Here is a 24,436-nt window from a genome sequence, read left to right as displayed (position 1 = left end):
CTGCTGGGTGAGTGGGTGGGGGGATTATATAAGACCCCTAAAATACTGATCGTGGAGCATAATTCTAGATGCTGGTTCCTTTCCTCATTGTTGCAGTTATGCCTAAGATGAGGCCAAGTTTGAAGGCATGCGGTTCACACAAGACCACCCTCACTTTTGCCACCAATCGCAAGTGAGGGGTGGTGATTCTCCAAACCACCCTCAGGTTCAATAGTTTGCTAGGGCAACTCACAGAACTCACTAAAAGCTGTTGTATGTACAGTTACACACGGTTTCACAGTGAGAAGACACAGATTAAAATGAGCCAAGGAGAGATGCATGAAGGAGAGTCTAGGAGGACTCGAAATGTGGAACCTACAGCCATCTCCTCTCTCTGGAAAGAGATGCATGAAGGAGAGTCTAGGAGGACTCGAAATGTGGAACCTACAGCCATCTCCTCTCTCTGGAAAGAGATGCATGAAGGAGAGTCTAGGAGGACTCGAAATGTGGAACCTACAACCATCTCCTCTCTCTGGAAAGAGATGCATGAAGGAGAGTCTAGGAGGACTCGAAATGTGGAACCTACAGCCATCTCCTCTCTCTGGAAAGAGATGCATGAAGGAGAGTCTAGGAGGACTCGAAATGTGGAACCTACAACCATCTCCTCTCTCTGGAAAGAGATGCATGAAGGAGAGTCTAGGAGGACTCGAAATGTGGAACCTACAAGCATCTCCTCTCTCTGGAAAGAGATGCATGAAGGAGAGTCTAGGAGGACTCGAAATGTGGAACCTACAACCATCTCCTCTCTCTGGAAAGAGATGCATGAAGGAGAGTCTAGGAGGACTCGAAATGTGGAACCTACAGCCATCTCCTCTCTCTGGAAAGAGATGCATGAAGGAGAGTCTAGGAGGACTCGAAATGTGGAACTTACAACCATCTCCTCTCTCTGGAGTCCACACAGCATCAATACCTCCATGTGTGTGACAATATGTACAGACCATGGCCAACCAGGGGCATGCACCTGAGCCTCAGTTTCCAGAATTTGTACTGGCCCATGTGGTTGACCTCCATCTCCAGTTTAACTGATCCTTCGTGACCCCAAATCCCCACCTTAAGGCATATTGTTACCACCTGGCTTGACCCAAGGTCTCCAGTGTGACCTAAGGCCTCAGGCAAACAAAGATACTCCCATTAGGCACGCTTTTCCAAGGGCTTAGAGACAAGCTCCTAGAAGACAAAGGCCAACTCCTCTTTGGGCAAAGTAAATCATTTAGTACCCAAATAGGACATTGCACGTCCACATATTTGTTCCTTAGACAAATCCCCAGTTTTCACATTCACCTTCCTCATCAATTCAAAATCCCATCCCAACTTCCCTGGAAATTTTATTTTTCTTGGTATCTTCTCCTTGGCCTTTGTCATGGACTCATCCATAAGGTGAATACAGGTATGTTTGTTAATGTATTATAAAAATGTTGTTGTGTTTCTAGGTTTCTCTAGGTTTTGCGAAAATGACCTTTTTAGCTCAATTCTATAGCAATATGGTATAGTAGTTCAGATGGACTTTGGAGTCAGAATCCTAGGTGCTGTCACTGAACAGCTCTGTTACCTTCAAAAAGTTACTTAACCTCCCTGGCCTCCTTTTCCTTATCTGTAAAGAGGAAACAAATCTATTAGTATCTACCTCATGGAGTTGTGAAGGTTCAATGACTCCGTAGATATGAAGTTTGTAGAACAGTGTCTGGCATACTGCTAAATACTATTTGCTAGTTTTTTAAAATTAATATTTATTTTCCACTGTGCTTACATATCCCATTTGTCCCACTTGCCATTGTACAGCATATAAACTTTAACTGGTCTCTCCATTAATTTATTAATTCACCAAGTATTCATGAGTACCCACTATGTCCCAAGCACTATCTTAAATTCTTAGACTAGAGTAAAAGAATCACTTGCTTGTGTGATAAAACATAAAGCTATTTGGGGCAAGGGGTGTAAAGGGAAACCTATAAACCACAATTATATATGTATATAATTCAGCTATGAGGAAAGTAAGATAATGGAATAAGAGTATGAAGAACTTTAGATAGTAAGATAGTATTATCAAGGGATGGCTATTCTGGGTAACATTTTGAACCAAGATCAATATATTGAAAAGGATCCAAACATCTAAAAGTTTTAGTAAGAATCTTAGTTATTAATGTATTATTTTACTTTCTACAAGGACAATTTTTTCTAGATCATGGACAATCATTGTAGGACCTTGAATTTCATGACCATATGCCCATTGCCTTAATTCTTTTGCTATAAAATCAGTTCCTTGGTCAGGCAATGCTGTTGAATAGTGCATTTACTCAGTCACAGCTCATATCACCCATGGAAACATGGCAGGTAGAGATAACAAATCGAAATCCAGGTTCCGATATATGTCCTGGGCAAGACAAGAGATTCACTCCTCCAGGACGATAGGGTCCCCATATCATCAGCCTACCACTAGAAGGTTGGCTGGCCTTCCTGGTGTGTGGTATGGTAACAGAACTCAGAGTTGGTCATACAACTGCAAAATTTAGCGCTCATTCCTGGCAGTCACCAAGTCACTGTAGGAGGAAAGCCATCCATGCTCTTGAGCCCTGTGTAATCTCCATGCCTGCCTCTATGAACCCGTTGAGCAAGCCCTGGAGTTGCTGATGAAAATAAGATGTTATAAATTAGATAGTCCATTTTGTTCACCTCATTACTGATGTTATTCCCTGATGCCAGGGACTTTTGGCGAGCATTTACTTGGAAAACAAGTTATGTCACTCAAGGCCCATTCTGACAGTCCCTTCCATAAAACTATTACCCAAAATTCTTTATCACCAACACACCAGACTCCTTATTTTCAAATCCCTAAGCACCCAGCCAAAACAAAGCTTAGGAAAAAAATAATCAAAGAAATAAATAAAGCCATCATAAAATAAATGTCACACTGGAAGCAGTAAAAATGAGAATCGGCATTACCAATTCTCAAAGAAAACAAAGAAAGGGCAAGAATGGCCAGAAAAAAAACATCAAAATAATATTGAAACAAAAATAATAAACAGAACTAAAATACAAAATTAAAGAGAGAATAAACAATAAATCTGGAAGACATAAATGTCATTCAACATGTATCTAACTGATATCTATGCAGAAGGGAGTTAAACAATTTGGACAAAACAAAATTTGGACAAAGCATTAACTATATAAATCAAGAAACCTTTTCAGATCTAAAAATAAAACATATGAATTTAAATATTTGAAAGTCTCTTTAGGTCTTGGTAAATATACTGGTTTTTAAAGTTAAAGAAAGAATTCTTTGGATGTCATGCCAGGCACAAAATAATATCAGTTGTAAAGAGGGTGTGGGGGAGAATTGACTGGCTCAGACTCCCCATAGCATGCACTAAAAGATGATGGATCTATCCCTAAAAAGCCTTTAGGGAAAGGAGGTATGACCAATAATTTTCTAACCCTCCAAAATATTGTTCTAATCCCAAGGTGACACTAAGATAGTTTTGACCATTCAAATCTTGGGAATGTTATGAGCTCTCCCAGAAGAAACTCTAGAGAAAACACTTTAGTCAGCCAAGGGAGGAACAGAAAAACAAAGGCTAAAATACCCGAGGAAAGCACTGAATACATTCAGAAGAAAGACTCAAACAAGAGTGATAATTATTCAGAAATTATTCAGAAAACAGGTAAGTGCTGCAGGCGATGACAATGTGGGAGTAATATAACGAATACAACTGGTAGAAAACAAAGAAAAAAAGGAAGAATTCATGAAATGTTCTATCCCCCCACCTTTTTATTCAAGGGTATCAAATGGCCTTCTTTAAATCTAAAATAGTACATAATGAGATGTAAGAATATTTACGAGTATAAAGGTAAACACCAGAAAAAAATAAAGAAATAGAAAATAATTAACTAAAATAAAATGTAAGAAGGAACTTGGTGGACGTTAGTTTATTTTGTCATCACTTCTATCTGGGAATCAGCAGGTGCTATTTGAAGAAATAGGAGAATGGGTATACTTGATAAAGTTACCTTCTGAAATTTATATGGCTTCTAATCCTCTAAATTTAATATGTAAAATTTAAAGAATGTATATTACATATTGAAACTTAATTACTAAATAAAATAAATGTATAAGTTAAATGAAATTAATATAAAATTTAAATTAAATATAAAGTATAAAAATAATATAATGAAATCAAATAAATTAATTTTATTTAATTATGCTAAATAAAAATTATGGCTCCTCATTGCCCATGAGATACTATTGAGATTCCATAACATGGCACACCCCATACTTGCTCATGTACCTTTCCAGACTACTCCCCAACCAGAAGGTATCCTGTACACTACGCTTCTGCAGCCTGACTAGCGGCACGTTTCCCAGAAGGTATTTGCTTCCTGACTTCTGTGTGTATCATGTTATTCCATAGACCTCAATGGCTTCCTTTTCCACCTCTGTGCCTTCCTCCACTGGAATGCATTTAGGAACTTTCTTTGAAAGCTTCTTGATGCCTCCAGGTAAGATTAATTTTGTGCATTGTTTTATGTAATATATAGGATATAGCTTTATAGATATTTAGGTCTTTTTTATTTTCCCTGCTATGTTGTATACCCCAACAAGGTAAAGACAAAATTTTATATGTCCTTTTAATTCCAAGACTTAGCACAGTTAACACAAGCAATAAATGATCTAGAATACTGTCTATTGTATGTATTTTCTTCATTGTTAAAATGCTATGTGAATAAAAACTTTTGTTTATAAATGAAATTATACACAGGTAGATACAGATGATATAGATATATAGAGACACACACTCAAGACTTCAGTGTTCCTTGAAGCAAACAATGTTTTCATCCCCATTTACACTCAATAACACTTCACATAGTATTTAACAAGGACTTGAAATCCAATTATTACTTGTGAATTAATTTCATTCATGATCATTGGAAAGAAAAGAAACTCTGAAGACTTTAACAATCATTTTGCTGATTTTATATGAACAAAACCTTTCATTCACCCAATAACATTACATTTTTCTCTAAAAGGTAAGTTGATTTTCTCAAAAGGAGAGCCTGATTGACCATGAGAAGTTCCTTTGTTCTACTCTCTTAATGATGGTTTACTGTCAAACACTTAATTTTCAGGATTATAATATCTTCTCTCTTTGGAAGATCAGGAAACTATGTATCTATATCTATATCTATATGTCTCTATCTATATCTACCTATATATGTATATTTTATATATATATTTATATATATATACATTCTATCATATCATATGTAGCTATCTATCATATCATATGTAGATATATATGTATATAATGTATCTATCAAGATATATCTATCTATAGGTGGATAGATACACATTCTACCTATCATATCATACATAGATATATATAGAGAGATAGAAGGTAGATATAGATATACATAGATCTATTCTCCCAATATCCCAATATGATATTCTCCCAATTCCCTATAATTGCATTAGTCTAATTACTTAAAATCTTCCAATGGCACATCATCTGGTCAGATCAACCAACTCATGTTCAGATATCCTAAGAATTAGTTATTCTTTACTTAGCCTCTCACAAAAAGGACTCTTTGTAAAAGGTAAAAAGCTCAAAATTACCCTCTCATCTCTACTGTATTTCTTTCATTACAAAAAGGTTGATTTCAAGGAGTTCATCATTTCAACCAGATCAATATACCATGAAATTCATGGTTTTTTTTAGTATTTTTCCCCCAGGAAAACTAGGTCAATCATCCTCCTTGGTGTCCCATCATCCTATTCCATGCTTCGTTGAGGATCCTCTTTATTTCCTCATTTGCACTAACTCAACTTGTTCGTTTCCTCTCTTCATGCTTCTTGTAGAGGCAGGTTTCACCACTATGCAGTCCTCAAGTTTACTGCTTCCTTCCTTCTCTCTTTGTTACTGATTTCCACTTGGCCTGCCCACCAAGGAGCAGCCCTTCATTAAGTCATGTTAGATGTTTCTTGAGAGTATTATTCTTTACCGGCCCAGTTAAAGAGGGTGTTTCAGAAGCTGGGAGGTTACTCAATAACTCTACTCATTTTTATAAAGTGAACTGCACAGAAGTGTTTATTGTGGTTTACAGGTGGGCTGCAGAGAAATTGTGCATCGTGACCTCTGGGTAGCCTGCCAGTCAACATAACTGTCCTTCCTGTTATATCAGTGTATCACAAGAAATAGGTCAACAGAGTTCACTATGTTTAGTATATAAACCGTCAACACCTCTAGGAACAGCCTTTTAAACAAACGTGACTCCAAAGCTGGTATATTATAAATTCTTAACTGGTCTTATAAAAGGTAAATTATGAGTACCACCTTGTTTTTTGTATCTGTATTGATTTTATGTCTTAAAGCAAAACTGAATCAGTTCACAAACTCTGTTGGAGTGGGGCTCTGTCTTTTATCTTTCTCTGTTTATTTCAAGTAGCTCAAGAGGATACAAGCTTTACTATCATATCATCAAGACAAAGGCAATATTCTCTGTCATCCTGGAATATCCATATCAGACACATATTCCATTGCTAATATGGACTCCCATTTCCAACATTCAACCCAGAAGCATGTTCTAAGACCCCATTCAGTTCATAGCAGTATTGAGAGCAACCTATTGGAATAACTCATTATTTCATGGGTTCCTGATGGGCTTATGCTATAAAAAGATATGCCAACCCCCATGCCATGCAGCCCTCAATTCAATGTCTCCACTGATCTTGTCCACAGTCTAGAGTTTGTAGTTTCAATCACAACTGAGAGATGAAACAAAATACGGCAGAATTGTAGGTGGTTTATAGGAGTGTATTGTGCAGAGAAAACAAACACAGACACAAAATTCACTTCATAAAGAGAACTTTAAAAATATGGCAAACCAAATATATTTAGAGACCCATGGATCTCTGGGGGCAGATGCTAAGGCTATCAAAATGAAAAAAGAATATGACAAGCTTAAACAGGTATTGTTGCTTCCTCTCTCAACCTCCCTGTCCACGAAAAACATTGACAAGATGGACGAGTAATTGGCAAGTGGCTCAAAATGGGAAAAAATAAGGTGTTTTTATTGATCCCAAAATGAAATTTTTTTAAAGTAATCTCTATGCCCAACATGGGGCTCGAACTCAGGACCCCAAGACCAAGCATTGCGTGTTCCACCCACTGAGCCAGCCAGGTGTCATACAGTGGAATTTTTAAAACCAATTGAGAATTGATTTAGTTTTCATCTCCAATGACATCTACATCTACCTTTTTGAAAATTTAATCACTCCAGTAGGTTACATGCTACTTATGTATTTGCCAGGATTTTGTCCAACGAGACAGTGAAAGATATCCTGGGAAGTATTTATGAAGTACTCATCTGCTCAATTACTGGTCCAACATATGAAGAAGTCTGAAGTTGAAGGTTAGTCAAGCCCAGAGGAATAAGGACAAATGGAGGGTACACATTAATTAACACAGCACAAACTTTAAAAAACAAATGAGTACAGTTAAGTTGCAACACGCATCCCATTCTCCTCTTTTGAGTGAAGGAAGTCCTTGCCTTTAATTGTCATTGGATTCAACTTTGATGACTGTATTGTATGATGCACAACAATATCCTTTTTATCAAACTCGAGGACAAGAAACAGCAGGTGCCTGAGACAATACCACTATTTTTTTTTCTTTAAAAACTCGTGTGTGTGTGTGTGTGTGTGTGTGTGTGTGTGTGTGTATTTGTGACTGTAGCAAATAACACACAGGAAAATCCCAGACATACAGATTTATTCTTCATGAAATTCTTCTCCTTTTCAAGTTTAATTCAGTGTGAAAGCCATTTCTGTGAAACCTGGTTAATATTAACCTCAACTCAATCCTATTTTGAGCTAAAGATAAAGGAGAAGATAGGGAGGTTGAAAATTTCTTTTTTTCAAATTGTGTAAGACGAATGAAAACACTTGAGCGAGCCTATCCCCTTGAAGATCGATGACCCTGGTAAGGCTAATTACCCCAATCCGCTCACTCTAAATTAAAAAAGACCTCAGTAACTGGAAAGACTGTATGATTAACTGGCTGGGAAGATTAACCGTGATAAGAGTGGTCTGGTGCTTGCAGGTTTCCCCTCAGTTGCCTATTTGTCACTTGCAGAATATAGTCTGTGCCTAAGAGCTGCATCTCAAAGGGCTGGGTGATGCTTTCATAGAGATTGATCACAGTGGCGTGAGGGTGGGGAAGGATATTTCAGGTCTTAATGAGCTTGCACTTCCAGGGGAAATGTGAGATGTCAGTGGGCTCTAGGTACTCAGCGGTCATGGACAAGTTTAGATACCGTCCCATTTCTTTTCACACCATAATCCAGAATTCCCGTGGAAGATGGTGCCACTTTTGGCTTCTAGACATCGTTCTCCATTTAAGATTGACACTGTCTTTACTACAATGAAAAGGAGTGTTAATTGAAACTGTTTCTTTTTACTACTTTTTTTTTGTCTCTGTTTGTGGCCATCATTCTATCGTCATTTTGTGAATGCTTGTCTCATGCTTCCAACAGGAAACTAGTCATCATAGCACAGTCCCTAGTCCCATCCTGCCTTTTCTCTGGCATTGTTTCAACCCAATGCTTCCTCACCTCACAAGTCTGAATGTACTTTCCACTTGTGCAAGTATAACAAAGACATCACACGAGCCAAAGCTGAATTAGCATGTTTTCTAGAGTTGTGTGATATTTAGTGAAAAATTCTGCTAGTGCACAAGTAAATTCACCTCTTTATTTATTTTAAGATTTATTTATTTATTTGAGAGAGAGAGAGAGAGCACAAGTGGGAGGGGTGGAGGGAGAGAGACTCTCAAGCAGACGGCGGGCTCAGCACGGAGCCTCATGCAGGGCTCCTCAGGACTCTGAGATCATGACCTGAGCCAAAACCAAGAGTCAGATGCTTAACTGACTGAGCCACACAGGTGCCCCCACCTAACTCTTTAGATCCATGAAATTATTTATACACTTTGGCTCAGAAAGAGCATTCCTGGGATTTTATCCTAAAAAATAATAATAATACTTCAGCAGATATGAAAACAAACACAGCCTTTATATAATATCCTAAAAGCTATTAAAGCTATCTATCTAATGATCTAAATTATAGTATCTAAAATTATCTAAAAGCATTAGAATCTATCTAAATGTCCACCTGTAGGAGAACAGCTAAGTAGATGGTATACCATTTATGGTATACTTAGGTACACATTAAAAAATATAATGATGAAGACAGTATAGGAAACCAAAATAGTTTATAACGTAGTGTTAATTAAAAAGCATTATATAAATAACGCTATGTTTTATCATTATAATTATGTGAAATATAACCATGCAAATCAGGAGTACGCAGTAATATGCAAAATGGAAAACTGTTGCTATGTTGCTATGTTTAACGAGTGAGCTTTTTTTCTGAAATCTTTATTACTATTGTCATAACCACGTTTTTTTGTTTGAATTGATTTTACTGATATTTTTAATTATAAAATATGTTAATGTTCATGTATTAAATCTCTTTGTATACTCCTCGGTTCTTCCAGCTAAAGATGATAAATGTTCAATGAAATGAAACTTATGGTTTAAAACTTATTACTAAAAATTTATGAAACTAGTAAGTATAAAAGAAATCTAAATAGTTAACAGTTCAAATTATGTTTTTATAAATCTGTAGCATTTATAGTCTGTAAGGTTATTAAAGTTTAAATCTGCCCTAAGACTTTTGGTTTACCCTGTCTGTAAGTATGCACCCATATATTGTCCTACCTAAACAATTTGCAAGTGAGCTAAAGACAGTGTGCCTGTCTACTGAAAATTCTTCACTGTGCATTTCCCCAGAAAAAGAACACTCTTCTATAGCCACAGCACAGTGCTCAAATTTTTAAAAATTGATATTTTCTATTACTATTATCTAATCAATAATCCTTATTCAAATTCTGTCCAACGTCCCAATAAGGTTCTTATAACTAGTTTTGTTTTTTCTTGGTACTTAGGATCCAACCCAGGATCACGCAGTGCATTTAGTTGTCATAGTTCCTTAGTGATCTTTTCTCATGACTTGACTCAAGTTAGGTGTTTTATTTATTTATTTATTTATTTTTAAAGATTTTATTTATTTACTTGAGAGACAGAGCAAGTGAGAGAGAGAGAGCACAAGTGGGGAGAGGGGCAAAGGGAAAGGGAGAAGCAGACTCCCCGCTGAGCACGGAGCCTGACATGGGGCTTGAACCCAGGACCCTAGGACCACGACCCGAGCCAAAGGCAGGCATATAACCAACTGTGCCACCCAGGTGCCCCACAAGTTAGGTATTTTAGTTGGAATATCACAGAAATGATGAAGTTCTACACATCTTTTTTTTATTGTTAGTGAAAAGGAGAAATGAAGAACTTTTAAAATCTTTTAACTGTATGTAACCACACCCATAAAATAGTAAGTCACTGGAGGTAAATTGCATATTTTTACATTGAAAAAGTTAACTCTAACAAGAATATGATTCATTGCAGGGTGTAAAGTGTGCTTTCTAAAGAAAGCCAAGGGAGGCGGAGTATTAAGGTCTGTAATATCAGCGGGTGAAGCAAATCTTTCCACCAGATGAGGAGTTTCGATGGATTTAAAGCCATGGCTCAAGAGCAATGGTGAGGGGCACAGACCTTCGAAATACAGTTTTGGCTCAGAACAACTTAATCGAAGTGATGCTCTCTTTTACATCTCAAGATCATTCCAGCCCTTCTCTAGCTTGTGGACCTGCTCAGCTTCAGCTGATGATAGTTTCCAACTAATCCAACAAGGGACAGGCTTCTGGGCTGAGAGCATCAGTAAGCAAAGCGTTTGTAGAGACACTAATACAGCTCTGCCATTATTGGGGATGCTTCTAGAAGAGACAGTGGAGTCACAGCACGGTGCTCAAACCTGAGGGCAGGTTTTAGCCTGGCAATAGCAAAATTCAAGCAGTTGTATGCTAAGAAAATGCATTCTGGATGCCACAGAGAATTAAGACAAAATCCAGAATCTCATCATTATCAGACGCTTTTTTTTTTTTTTAATGTAAGCTCTATGCCCAATGTGGGGCTTAACCTTATCACCCTGAGATCAAGAGTTGCATGCTCTACCAACTGAACCAGCCAGGTGCCCACATTCTTTTCTTGTTCAACTGAATTAAATTGGTATATAATACTATCTAAGTCTCAAATGTACTACATTATAATTAAACATCTGTATGCACTTGTTCCTGATCTTAGAGGAAAAGTTTCAGTTTAGCACCTTTGAGTATGACCTTAGCTATGGGTTTGTCGTATACGACCTTTATTATGTTGAGATACATTCCCTCTATACCAAATTTGTTGAGAGTTTTTATTTTAAATGGATGTTGACTTTTGTCAAATCCTTTTTCTGCATCTATTGAGATGATCATATGGTTTTTATCCTTCATTTTGTTAATGTGGTTTATCATGTTGATTGATTTGCTGATGTGATTATGATTTGATTATGTGATTTGATTATGATCTATGATCCTCTTAATGTATTGTTGAATTCAGTTTGTTAAGATTGTGTTGAGGATTTTTGCACCTATGTTCATCAAGGATATTGGCTTATAGTTTTCTTCTTTTTGTGGTATCCTTGTCTGGTTTTGGTGTCAGTACAATTCTGGCCTCATAAAATGTGTTTGGAATGTTCCCTCCTCTTCAATATGGTGGAAACATTTGAGAAAGATACGTATTAAATCTTCATTGAATATGTGGTGGAATTCACTGGTAAAACCATATGGTCCTCGGCTTTTGGTTTTGGGGAGGTTTTGTTTTTGTTTTTGTCTTTTTACTGATTCAAGCTCCTTACTAGAAATCAATCTATTTAGATTTTCTATTTCTTCATGATTCAGTCTTAGAAGATTGTGTGTTTCTAGGAATTTATCCATTTCTTCTAGGCCATCTTGGCACATAGTTGTTCATAGTAGTTTTTTTTTTTAATGATTCTTTGTATTTCTGTGGCATCAGTTATAACTTCTCTTTTATTTCTAATTTTATTTATTTCAACCCTCTCTCTTTTTCTCTTGGTTAGTCTAGCTGAAAGTTTATCAATTTTGTTTATGTTTTCAAAAACCCAGCCTTTGGTTTCATTGATCTTTGCTATTGTCTTTTTATTTTCTATTTTGTTTATTTCCACTTTGATTTTTATTGTTTCTCTTATTCTATTGTGCTTGTTCTTCTTTTTCTAGCTCCTTTAGGTTTATATTTAGATTATTGATGTACAATTTTTGTTTGTTTTTTAAGGTAGACCTGTATTGCTATAATCTTCTCCCCTAGAATAACTTTTGCTTCATCCCATAGATTTTGGTGTGTGATACTTTTTTTTTTTTAACAATTTTATTTATTTAAAGAGAACATGCATGCAAGCAGGGGGAGGGGCAAAGGGAGAGGTAGAGAGAGAATCTCCAGCAGACTCCCTGCTGAATGAGGAGCCTCACATTGGGCTCAATCCTACGACCCTGAAATGATGACCTGAGCCAAAATCAAAGAGTCAGAGGCTTAACAGACTGAGGCACCCAGGTGGAGTTGGGTATTCCTGTCTTTCTTTTTTTTTTTTTTTTTTACTTTAATTTCTTTGAGGAGCCACTGGTTGTTCAGTAGTATGTTGTTGAACTTCCACATTTTTTTAAAGTTTTTCTAGTCTTCTTGTAATTGATTTCTAGTTTCAAACCATTGTCAGAAAATGCTTGATATAATCTTTCTTGAATTTATTGAAACTTGTTTCATGGCCTAATATGTTACCTATTTTGGAGAATGTTCCTTGTGTACTTGAGAAGGATGCATATTCTGTTGCTTTTAGATGGAAAGTTCTGTATATATCTATTAAGTCCATCCATCTAATGTGTTGTGTAAGGCCAATGTTGTCTTACTAATTGTCTGTTTGGATTATCTATTGATGTAAGTGGGGTTTTAAAGGCCCCCTACTATTACTGTATTGCTGTCAGCTTGTAACTTTAGGTCTGCTAATATTTGATTTATATAATTTGATGTTCCTGTGTTGGGTAAATAGATATTTATAAATGTTATGTCTTCTTGCTGAATGGGCCCTTTTCTCATTATGTAATGCCCTTCTTAGTTATTACAGTCTTTGTTTTAAAATCTATCTTGTCTGATATCCATATAACTACACCAGCTTTCTTTTTTTTTTTTTCCCTCTATTTGTATGGAATATCTTTCTCCATCTCTTCACTTTCAGTTAGTGTTTGTCCTTACATCTGAAGTGAGTCTTTTGTAGGCAGCATATAGACAAGTCTTGTTTTTTGATCCATTCAGCTACTCTGTGTCTTTTGATTGGAGAATTTAGTCCATTTACATTTAATTATTGATAGATATGTACTTATTGCCATTCTGGTCATTGTTTTCTGGCTGTTTTTGTAGTTCCTCTCTGTTCTTTTATTCTTCTCTTTCTCTCTTCCCTTGAAGTTTGATGACTTTCTTTAGTGTTATGTTTAGATTCCTTTCTTATTTTATTTTGTGTATTTACTATAAATTTTGCTTTATGGTTGCCATGAACTTTGCATGTAATATCCTATGTATATAACAGTTGGTTTTGAATTAATAGGAATTTAAATTTGAACACACTCCAAAACTTTACATTTTTACTCCCACTCCACATTTTATATTTTTGATGTCACATTTTACAACTTTTATTTGATGAATACTGATTATAGTTTGCATTAATTTTACTACTATGTCTTTTATCATTCTCATACTTGCTTTATAAGTGATTGATCCACTATCTTTGCTATATATTTACCTTTTTAGTGAGATCTTTACTTTCATATATTTTCTTGTTATTAATTAATGCCATTTCTTTTCAAAGGTCCCTTAAGTTATCTTCAGTTTTTAAAATTCTTTTTTTTCTTTTGGCTGCCCTGTCTGGGTGAATTTCATTATTTCGTCCCTCAGCTCTCTGATCTGTTTTTCTGCTTCATCCAGTCTGCTGTGGAATCCCTCTAGTGTATTTTCAGTCCAATTATTCTATTCTTATTATTCTATTATTCAACTCTGTAACTTCTGTTTGATACTTTTAAAATATTTTCTCTCTCTCTGTTGCGGCTTTCAGTGTGTTCAGCCATTCTCCTCCTGAGTTTGGTGAGCATTTTATGACCGTTACTTTGAACTTTTTATCAGGTAGATTGCTGATTTCTGTTTCATTAAGGTTTTCTTCAGAGGTTTTGTCATGTATTTCATTTTGTTTGACTCTTTGTGTTTGTATTTATATGTTATACAAATAAATCACCTCTCTCAACCTTGGAGGTATGGCCTCTGGGGCTCAGAAGTGCTATTTCCCCTGGACACTTATGCCAGGTGCTCAAGGGGCATCCCTGTGTGAGCTCCATGTGCCTTGTGGTGAGGTGGGGCTGTAGCAATGGGGTAGGGGTTGGCAAGGCTCTTGCCCAGTTCAGCTGTGCATGCAGCTATGGCTTAAGGGTGGGCAGGGCCCTCAGCAGGACACATCCTTTTATCCTTTGTTGTGGAGATTCTGTTTATCCAGCTTTCAGGGTTTTTTCAGGTAAAATTATTCCATATGTAGTTGCAAAATTTCTTGTGTCTGGGGGAGGAGGAGAGTTCAGGATCTTACTAGGTCACCATCTTGAACCTCTCCAGGTTCTCTGTTATTGGAATCATACTCACAGTAACCCCTCTGCTTTCTGCAAACAATTCTTCTGGAACATGATGTTATTCGATTTATTTATTTAGGTTCCTCTGCATTATTTCAAAGCAAATCTTTACAAGTTATACTTGATGAGATATGAGCTGGGAAGACCTTTAGAAAGAGAATTCATTCAATCCACAAAGCCACTATTGACTTTCTTGCTGGCATCTCTGTTTATTCCATTTATAATGCATGTTTGTTCAACAGAAGAATTACACAATCACTGTTACACACACATATGTGACACATAGTCTGACTACTTCTCACCTTTCAAGGTATGATTTAAAAAAAATTCTAAGTGAATGAATACTCTTTCTCACTGTTCTTGCCAATATGATGCTTAAAGAGCTCTTGTTTATGTTTCCAGCTGAGCATCACTGAACAGAAACACGCAAGATGGGGTCACCAAATGCCAACCTTCTCATCATAATATAGATGAGAGAAAGTAAAGGTGGGAAAATCAAACAGGTTTAAGCAGAATGACTCTGTTCCCAGGGCAAAGAAAGGGAGTCAGTCCGTCGTCCTTTGCAAAACCCAGCCTAGGCAAGATAGTAGAAACATAAGCAAAGAGAAAGAAAACAAACAAACAAACAAAGACTTGGGATGGTATAAGTTAGCTATTGCTATCTAACAAAACATCTCAAAACCTAATGACTTAAAATAATAGTTTAGGATTTTTCACTAGACCATGGACTCTTTGGGCAAGTCTACAAATCTGGGCTGGCTCAATAGGCTCATGCATGCATTTTTGGTCAACTGCAAGTCAGTGGTGTCTTGACTGATCTTGGATAGACTTTGCTACAGATGTAGGCCTTAGCTGGAACTGCTGGGCTGACTTGACTCTGCTCCATGGGTCTCATGACAAAATCTTATGACAAAGAAAGAGGAGCAATAAGGAGAACAGAAGCATGCAAGGCCCCATGAAGGCTCAGAACTGTCACATCATCACTTCCATTACATTCTATTGAGCCAAGTGAATCACAGGAAAGCCCAGATTTAAGGGAAGAGCTACAAAGTCAGGTTGTAAGGGATACAGATTCAGAGATAGAATTGGGGTCAGCTTTGCAATCAATCTATCACAGGAATGTTTAGGAAAGTTATACTTGGCTGAACACTATGACTACAGATGAAGGGCAGTCGTGGGGGAAAAGCCTGGTCTTATAATTAAAGGCATAATTAGGCTTAATGTATTTTCAACTGGTTGCCAATGGGAGAAGCACAAAAGTGATAGGATTGAGAACATTAATCTGGAAACATGGTGTAGAATTAATTGGTGTAGGAAAGGACAATGGGTGGAGAGCCCAGTTAGGAGGGTATTGGAGGGGAGGAGTGAGGATTCATGTGAACCAGAGCCCTGAAGGCAGAGGTGGAGTTGAAGAGAAAAAGGCAGGATTGAGAGGCCTAACAGATATAAAATCACAAGACCTGGTATCTCAAATCTACAGAAGAAGAGAAATCTAAGCTTTTCTGGGGGTATCCAGGTTTAATGCTGATGAGATATTTAGACAGTGAATATACATAGTAGAACATCTCAGGGAATGATCCAGAAGGTAGGAGATCAGTTCATTCTTTGGGAGTGTTGTGTCAGTACTCAGGCTAAATAAGCTGTGTGATGTTATGTACAAAGTAACCTCAAAGACTCAGTGGCTTATCACAACAAAAACCCATTTCTCCCAATGTACCATGACCCATGTGAATCACAGGGTCACTATGCCACATAGACCTTCCAAAGCCACCAGGGGTAGGGGGCTCTACCATCTTGTAGCAGTGCTATCTTTAGGGTAATTAACTTGTTCCAATTTTCCTGGGACTTTCCATTTGGACTCTGAAAGCTCCAGATCCCAGCAAACCACTCAGTCTCAGACAAAGCAGGGTAGTTCGTTGATCACCCAATATCTGGTTCAAATAGTGCTTTGAGACAGCTAGGGCCTCTTGCTTGCTCTTTTTTGCTTTTTCCAAAATCATACACACCTTTTCCTCTTACTTGTCATTGGCCAGGATTTGTCATGGGGCCCTACCTAATTGCAAAGAGGCTGAGAAAGATGGCAGAGCAGAAGGAATGTTTACTGAGCACCAATGTCCCTGCTTTGAGATCTTTCAGGGTGCAGTATCCAGCTGAGCATATAAAAATTGACTGCTCTTGGGGCACCTGGATGGCATGGTCAGTTAAGTGACTGACTCTTGGTTTTGGCTCAGGTCATGATCTTGGTGTAATGAGATCAAGATCCACATCACTCAGCATGGAGTCTGCTTGAGATTCTCTCTCCCCCTCTTCCTCTGCCCCCCACCATGTGTGCTCTCACTTGCTTTCTCCAAATAATAAATTAAAAAAAAAAAACTTGGCAGTTGGAACTCAAACAATGTATGGAGCTAAAACTTTTTTTGCAGGCAAGTCATGACAGCCACAGGCTCATAGCCATAGGACAAAGTCTATGCAGCCCTTAGAATCATTTGCAAATGGACTGCAAGTTTCAATGTACATTCTCATGTGTGAACATAAATAGTGCAATTCTTTTTATACTGATGTTAGTCTTTCAGTTTTTCTGTGAGTCCATTCACACTTTTGTTTTGTTTTGTTTTGTTTTTTAGAGGGAGAGACCACATGTGTATGCAGGTGCACACACAAAGACAGGGAGGGGAGGGATAGGTGGAGAAGGAGAGAAAGAATCTCAAGCAGGTCCCACACCCAGCAGGGAGCCCCACCTGGGCCTATATCTCACGACCTTGAATCATGACCTAAGCTGTAATCTAGAGTCAGATGCTTCACCAACTGTGCCCCCCAGGAACCCCTTATGCACCGCACATTTAAGGTCTTGTTGTCTCCTAGTTAAAGTCTTGTTTTCTGTAGGAGACACAGCCCCGGACCAAGCTACACCATGAGTGGATGAAAAGCTGGGCTGCTTCCCCACCTCCTTTTCCAGTAGCTTTAGGTAAGGAAGAACTTGCCCAAAGGCATGCAAAGTCGCTGCTTCTCCCACCTAGTTTCCAAACTGGGTTTGAGGGAGAGTTTAAGAGAGAGGATCCAACAGGTTTCTCCTGAAAACCCCATCTCCTCCTGTCTGAGATAGTCAAGAATGTGGGCAGAATTCAGAAACATTGCACTTTTAGGAACTTGAAATATCAGAGTCCTCAGTGGATTTATGTCCTTGAGCCGCTCTCACTTGAGATTTCACTACGTCGACAGCAATATATGGTACCCCGAGGGTTCAGCCTCCACTGAGCGTGGGCTACACCAACAAAAACTTGGCTCCATTTTTTTCCCTAAAGAAATAAACTTGGATTTGAGTAAGCCAGCAGGTTAATTCAACAATCAGAAAAAATTAAAATAATCAGAGTCACAACTTATCCTAGATGATCTCCCTATTTTTCTGTGCATATGTGTATAAGCATTATTAGCCTTGTGAATACGTGAGAGTTCACAAGCTACCCCCTCCCTTTCTCGGTGGCTGAAGAGGGCAGGCATGATGTGCCAGAAGCACACTGCCAGCTACAGGGGAGGGAGGATTTTGCAGGATCAAGCTGTCTGGGATAAAATGGCATAAGAAGAGAAAGGGGCTCAAAAGGATTAAGCAATTTGCTTAGGACGCAGAGCCAGTAACTGACAGCGCTATGGGTTAAATCAGGTCTTCGGATTGCTAAGACTGCATTCTCCCTGCTATGTCAAGCTGCCTCCCATGAGGAGTGTAATATATATTCAGTCTCCATGCCCAACCTGCTGACTCCATAATTTCATATAGTTTGTTACCAATAGAACTTCTTCATATAGTCTTATACTACAAACATCTTCAAGACGGGGAGAAAGACACTATGTAATCAATAGAGCAGATCTGCCCAGGGGGACCGGTGGGGATACAATGTAAGAAGGCAATGCGGGCTCTGCAAAAAACCATAACTGAACAAAATTTAAGAATATTTCAGGTAAAACAGATGGAAAGTCAAGGAACCAGGACAGATCATGGCAAAGGGCTCGCTAGACTGGACGCTATGATTGGTTTGGAGGTGTAGTGAGATTTGAGGCCCAAGGGTTAGGTAACACATTTTTCTCCATAAATTATTTTGGCAAAATTTTGTGTGTATATATGCATGCATGCATATATGTACGTACGATTTCATGCATGTGTGCAGACATCTATTGTCCATCCACCTATCCACACATGCACATAGAGTAGCACAGACTGAAGTCTATCACAAATCCCTCAACTGATAGCAGTTTCAGAGTTTCCATAGAGGAAAGGCTTAAGAACAGCAATCTAGCAGCAAATGAGATGAGCTCTGTACTCAAAGCCCTGTTTGAATATTAAGCACGTTGTTTCTGTTTTACTCAAAGTGACACCATATGACTTCTGCCTGGTCCTCTTGGGACACTCACCCTTGCAACCCAGCCACCAGCCATGAAGAAGAGATTACATGGAAAGTCCACATGGATTCCCAGCCTACAGCCAGCAACAGCTGCTGGTCATGTAATATTCAACAGTGAGCCTTCGCCCCCCCGCCCCGGGCTGCTACCGGGTAAAGTTGAGCTGTCCCTGCTGATCCTGACTCAATTCAGATTTGTAAGCAAAGTGATGCTGTTGTCATTTTCAGTCACTAAATTTGAGGTCCATTTGTTATACAGCAATGGGCAGCTGGAACAGAGAGTAAAGTCGGATTCTTTATCAATCAATGGCAAAGATAGGAAGCGATAACTTATTAGGAGATATTTTCAGCGTATTTTGTATTCAAGAGGCCGTCTTCTCCCCATTTTTTCTTCTATAGTTTACATTTAATGAACAGATACATTTATGTAATTAAGAAGAAAGAAATGGTCATTGGCTGACTAACCACAAAGTACTAAGTATTCTTGCTTCATACTTTGTATATATTATCTTATTTAATTTTCACAGCAGATTTACAAGGTAAGTATTATTATCCCTCAAAGACTGCTTCCTGATAATACCCTACTCCCCTAAGTACTTCAAAAACTCACTTATTTCAAGCAGCCTTGGTTAAAACGATGAATTGTATTTTGTTGCTATGTACCACCTAAATTTATATCCATATAGCTATATATGTTAGTTTATATATACGTCAGGAATAATCTAGTGTTTTATGTGGATTATTTTAATTCTCAAACTAACTGTATGATGCAGGTATGAATATTCCTACCCTACTGACAATAAAACAGGCTCAGGGAGGTTAAGCTACTTTTCTAAGGACTTCATAGCCAGTAAGTGACAGCCCTGAGTTTGAATTGGACTCCCTTTCCCCTATATAACACTGTATTTCCACTGACATGTATATAAAATATAAACAAAATAAAATGGAATAACATTTTTTATACACACAAGAGTGAGTTTTCATGGCAATTCCTTAAAATTCTCCAGTGGCTCCTTTATTTATTACTTGATCAATCACACCCTCTTCATGTCTACCCTCTTTCATTGCTCAGCTGCAAGGATACAGCTCATGCTCTTGCTTGACCTTGACTATGTCTTTTACTGGCTTTCTCTGACCTTCATCCCTGCATCTCTTCTTTCTTTCCATCACCGGCTCTCTTCCCTTCCACCCTCGCCCTCTGCAGTGGGTCTTCTAAGAAGCCTACTTCTTTCTGCCTTTTGTTCCCCTTTAACTCTCACCCTGGGAGAACCCATCTATTCTCATAGCTTTAAATATCACGTCTATGCTAATGATGCCTACATTTACATTTTCAGCCCCATCTTCAATCAAAGCAAATCCTCATTAATCACCAAGAGTCTGTTTCCTGCCTTCAGTTGCCTACTGGACACATTCAGCGGGGATATCTGACTGTCACCACAACCTTAAAACAGAGCACAGCATCTACCCCCCATAATTAAACCTTCTGAACTCCCTTTCATGGTCAATGGCACTATCCTTCCACTCCTTGGGTGGCTCCCACCAGCTGCTTCTACATAGATTCTGGATACATACTATAACCTAAATACTTCCTTTATTAATTTAATTTCCATTGGTATAAAAAGGTAAAGGAAAAAATATGTAATGCGTGCTGAGAGGTATTTGAATCTTCAGCTGGACTCCCAGGATATATGTGGTTCAGCTTCTCTTCTGAAGATGAGGATGATAACGATAATGATTAAAATTTGTGGCCACTTTCTATGAATTAGGTACTATTCTTAGCATTTCACACATTAGTTAAGATACAACTTCACATGTTAGTTAAATCCCAACTCCTCAAGTTAGATACCTCTACCTGATACAGACCGAGCATCAACTGTCAGATCACAGCAGAATGATTTGATTTCTTTGCCTCTGTTCTCATATTTTAACACCCCATTCAGCATTCTCAGGGCTGCGGCACACAACAGTCATTACTATTCTATCTTTTTCTACCTATCTTATTCCTTTTTTTTTTTTTGAATTTTATTTTATTTTATTTATTTATTTTAATGATTTTTTATTATATTATGTTAGTCACCATACAGTACATCCCCGGTTTCCGATGTAAAGTTCGATGATTCATTAGTTGCGTATAACACCCAGTGCACCATGTAATACGTGCCCTCCTTACTACCCATCACTGGTCTATCCCATCCCCCCCCCCCGAGGCCCTCAGTTTGTTTCTCATAGTCCATAGTCTCTCATGTTTCATTCCCCCTTCTGATTACCCCCCTTTCTTTATCCCTTTCTTCCCCTACCGATCATCCTAGTTCTTATGTTCCATAGATGAGAGAAATCATATGATAATTGTCTTCCTCTGCTTGACTTATCTTATTCTATCTTTTTCATTCTATCTCTCTTTTTCTTCTACACCTTCAGTTTCTTCTTCTTCTTCCAGTCATTATCAATGTCATCCCCCTGACTGATTGCTCATTGCTCTTCCGAACTGTTGTCAGTTCGGGTCACTTGGTCCCTCTCCTTTTTAGCTGCCAACATCCTGATGCCATCCTTTACCCTTTCAACTGGCACTACAGTCCTCCTGGATGGACCTCCTGCCATAATCTGACATGGTTGTCTCTTGGTTATAATCCACCCTCCATGCTGGTTATCAGATAGACCTTCCATAGGCATCCTGTTCACCCTGATAGCCCTCTTCTGCTAAGACATAGTAAATGTCCATGCATTCATGAGCAAGCCCAGAAGTCTACCCTCAAATGTTCATACTATTAGTCATGAAAGTGTTTTTCCATCTAATTTTGTTTATTGAAGGCATTTAGATTCTATACATTTCATATACACACACACATATATATATATGCATTATTTTTGATAGTTTATGTAAATGCTGGTAAAATCTGAAAAATTTCTGTGATTTAATTAATTGTTGTATCAATAGCAATCTCTTGGCTTTGATATTGTGCTGTGGCTATGCAAGATGTTATTACTAAGAGAAGCTAGGTGAAGGGTATGTGGGAAATCACTGCCCTATTTTAGCAAATTATTGTCTTATTTATTTCAAAACAAAAAGTTATAAATATCCTAAGGCATTTTTATGGAAGGATACATCCCAAGCTGTTATCATTGAGATAAGCTACAAGGAAAGGAAAAGAAAGGCTTTTCCTTTTTATCCTACATAGTTCTATTTTGTTTGAAAATTTTACTAGATAAATATATCCATGTATACCTTGTATAAAAATAAAATATAAAAATTCACAAAAAATCAAATATATTTTATAGTGTAAATGTATATATTTGAATTTCACATTCCTAATTACTAACCTTATTACAATGCAACATTATTTTGTATTACTTATAAATATGATCCTTTTACTCTGGTCAGGTGGTCACCTTAAAATTCCAGACACACATCTTGTCCGCTCTTGTCTGTCTTTGCTCACTCCTTTTGCAACCTCATAGATTTGGCTACGCTATCTGAGCAGATGACTTCCAAATATGTCTCTTCCTGGCTCTTGTTTCCCATCTCTCCACTCCTAAATTTCAACTGCTGTTGAGTCTTTGCATGTAGATTTCTAGCTGGTATCTGCAACTTAGTTTGTTAAATAGTTGAGCTCTTTTTTCCCTTTCAAGCTGTCCCCTCCCTCAGTGCTATTCACATCTGTTAATAACACCATCTTCTTCAGCCTCACTCACACTCAGTCACACTAGAATCACCTTTTATTCTTGCACTTTTTCTTCCAAATTATTGTCATCAATATCCCTATATGCACACTTGGGTTTCTCTTCTCTTCATCATGGCATTTAATGTCATACACTGTCTGATCTCAGACATCTTTACCCTGCTACCAAAACCAGACACTTCAAGAAAATAAAATTACAGGCCAATCAATATCCCTGATGAACCCAGACAAAAAATCCTCACCAAATACTAGCAAACTGAATTCAGCAATACAGTAAAAGGATCATACATCGTGATCAAGTGGGATTTATTCCAGGGAAGCAAGGATGTTTCAACATGGACAAATCAATAAATGTGATATACCACATTCATAAAATGAAGGACAAAAATCATATGATCATCTTAATTCATGCAGAAAAAGCATTTGGAAAAATTTACCATCTGTTTATGGTTAAAAACTCCTATAAAACTAGATACGACAAGTCCACAGGTAACAGCATACTTATCAGTGACAAGCTGAAAGCTTTTCCTCTAAGATCAAGAACAGGACAAGTATGCCCACTCTAACCACTTTTTTTTTTTAAAGATTTTATTTATTTATTTGACAGAGATAGAGACAGCCAGCGAGAGAGGGAACACAAGCAGGGGGAGTGGGAGAGGAAGAAGCAGGCTCATAGCGGAGGAGCCTGATGTGGGGCTCGATCCCAGAACGCCGGGATCACGCCCTGAGCCGAAGGCAGACGCTTGACCGCTGTGCCACCCAGGCGCCCCCCACTCTAACCACTTTTATTCAGCATAGTACTAGAATAGCAATTAGGGGGGAAAAATAAAAGATATTCAAATCAGAAAGGAAGAAGTAAATTTGTATCTATTTGTAGATAACATAATGTATTAGGTGGAAAATCTTAAAAATTCTGCTAAAAACTGTTAGAAGTAATAAATTCAGTAAAGTTGCAGGATACAAAGTCAATATACAATAATTAATTGCATTTCTATACACCAATGAGCTATCAGAAAGAGAAATTAACACAACAATCTCATTTACAGTCACATCAAAGAAATATAAAATCTAGAAATGAATTTAACCAAGAAGATGAAAAGTTTGTACAAAGAAGACTGTAATAAACAGCTGAAAAAAAGTGAAGAGGACACAAATAATGGAAAGGTACTCCATGTCCATGGATTGGAAAAATTAATAATATTGTTAAAATGTCCATACTTCCCAAAGTGATCTATAGATTCAGTGCAATCCCTATCAAAATTCCAATGTTATTTCTCACTGAAATAGAAAAAAATAATCCTAAAATTTGTATGAAACCTGAAAAGATCCCAAACAGCCAAAACAATACTGAGAAAGAAGAACAAAGCCAAATACCTCACACTTTCTGATTTCAAACTATACTACAAAATCCATAGTAATCAAAACTATGATATTGGCATAAAAACAGACACATAAATCAATGGAACAAAAGACAGCCTGAAAATAAATCCACATATGTATGGTCAATTAACTTAGGGCAAAGAAGCCAAGAATATACAATGGGGAAAGGACAGTCTCTTCAATAAATGATGTTGAGAAAACTGGACAACCACATTCAAAAGAATGAAACATCATTCACTCAGTTCAACTCAAAATGAACTAAAGATTTGAACATAAGACCTGAAAACATAGAAGTCCT

Source organism: Ursus americanus, chromosome 28 (assembly GCF_024610735.1).
Source record: "Ursus americanus isolate L20-20 chromosome 28, mUrsAme1.1.p, whole genome shotgun sequence".
In the NCBI taxonomy this organism is placed as follows: domain Eukaryota; kingdom Metazoa; phylum Chordata; class Mammalia; order Carnivora; family Ursidae; genus Ursus; species Ursus americanus.
Note: the sequence above shows the minus strand (reverse complement) of the source record.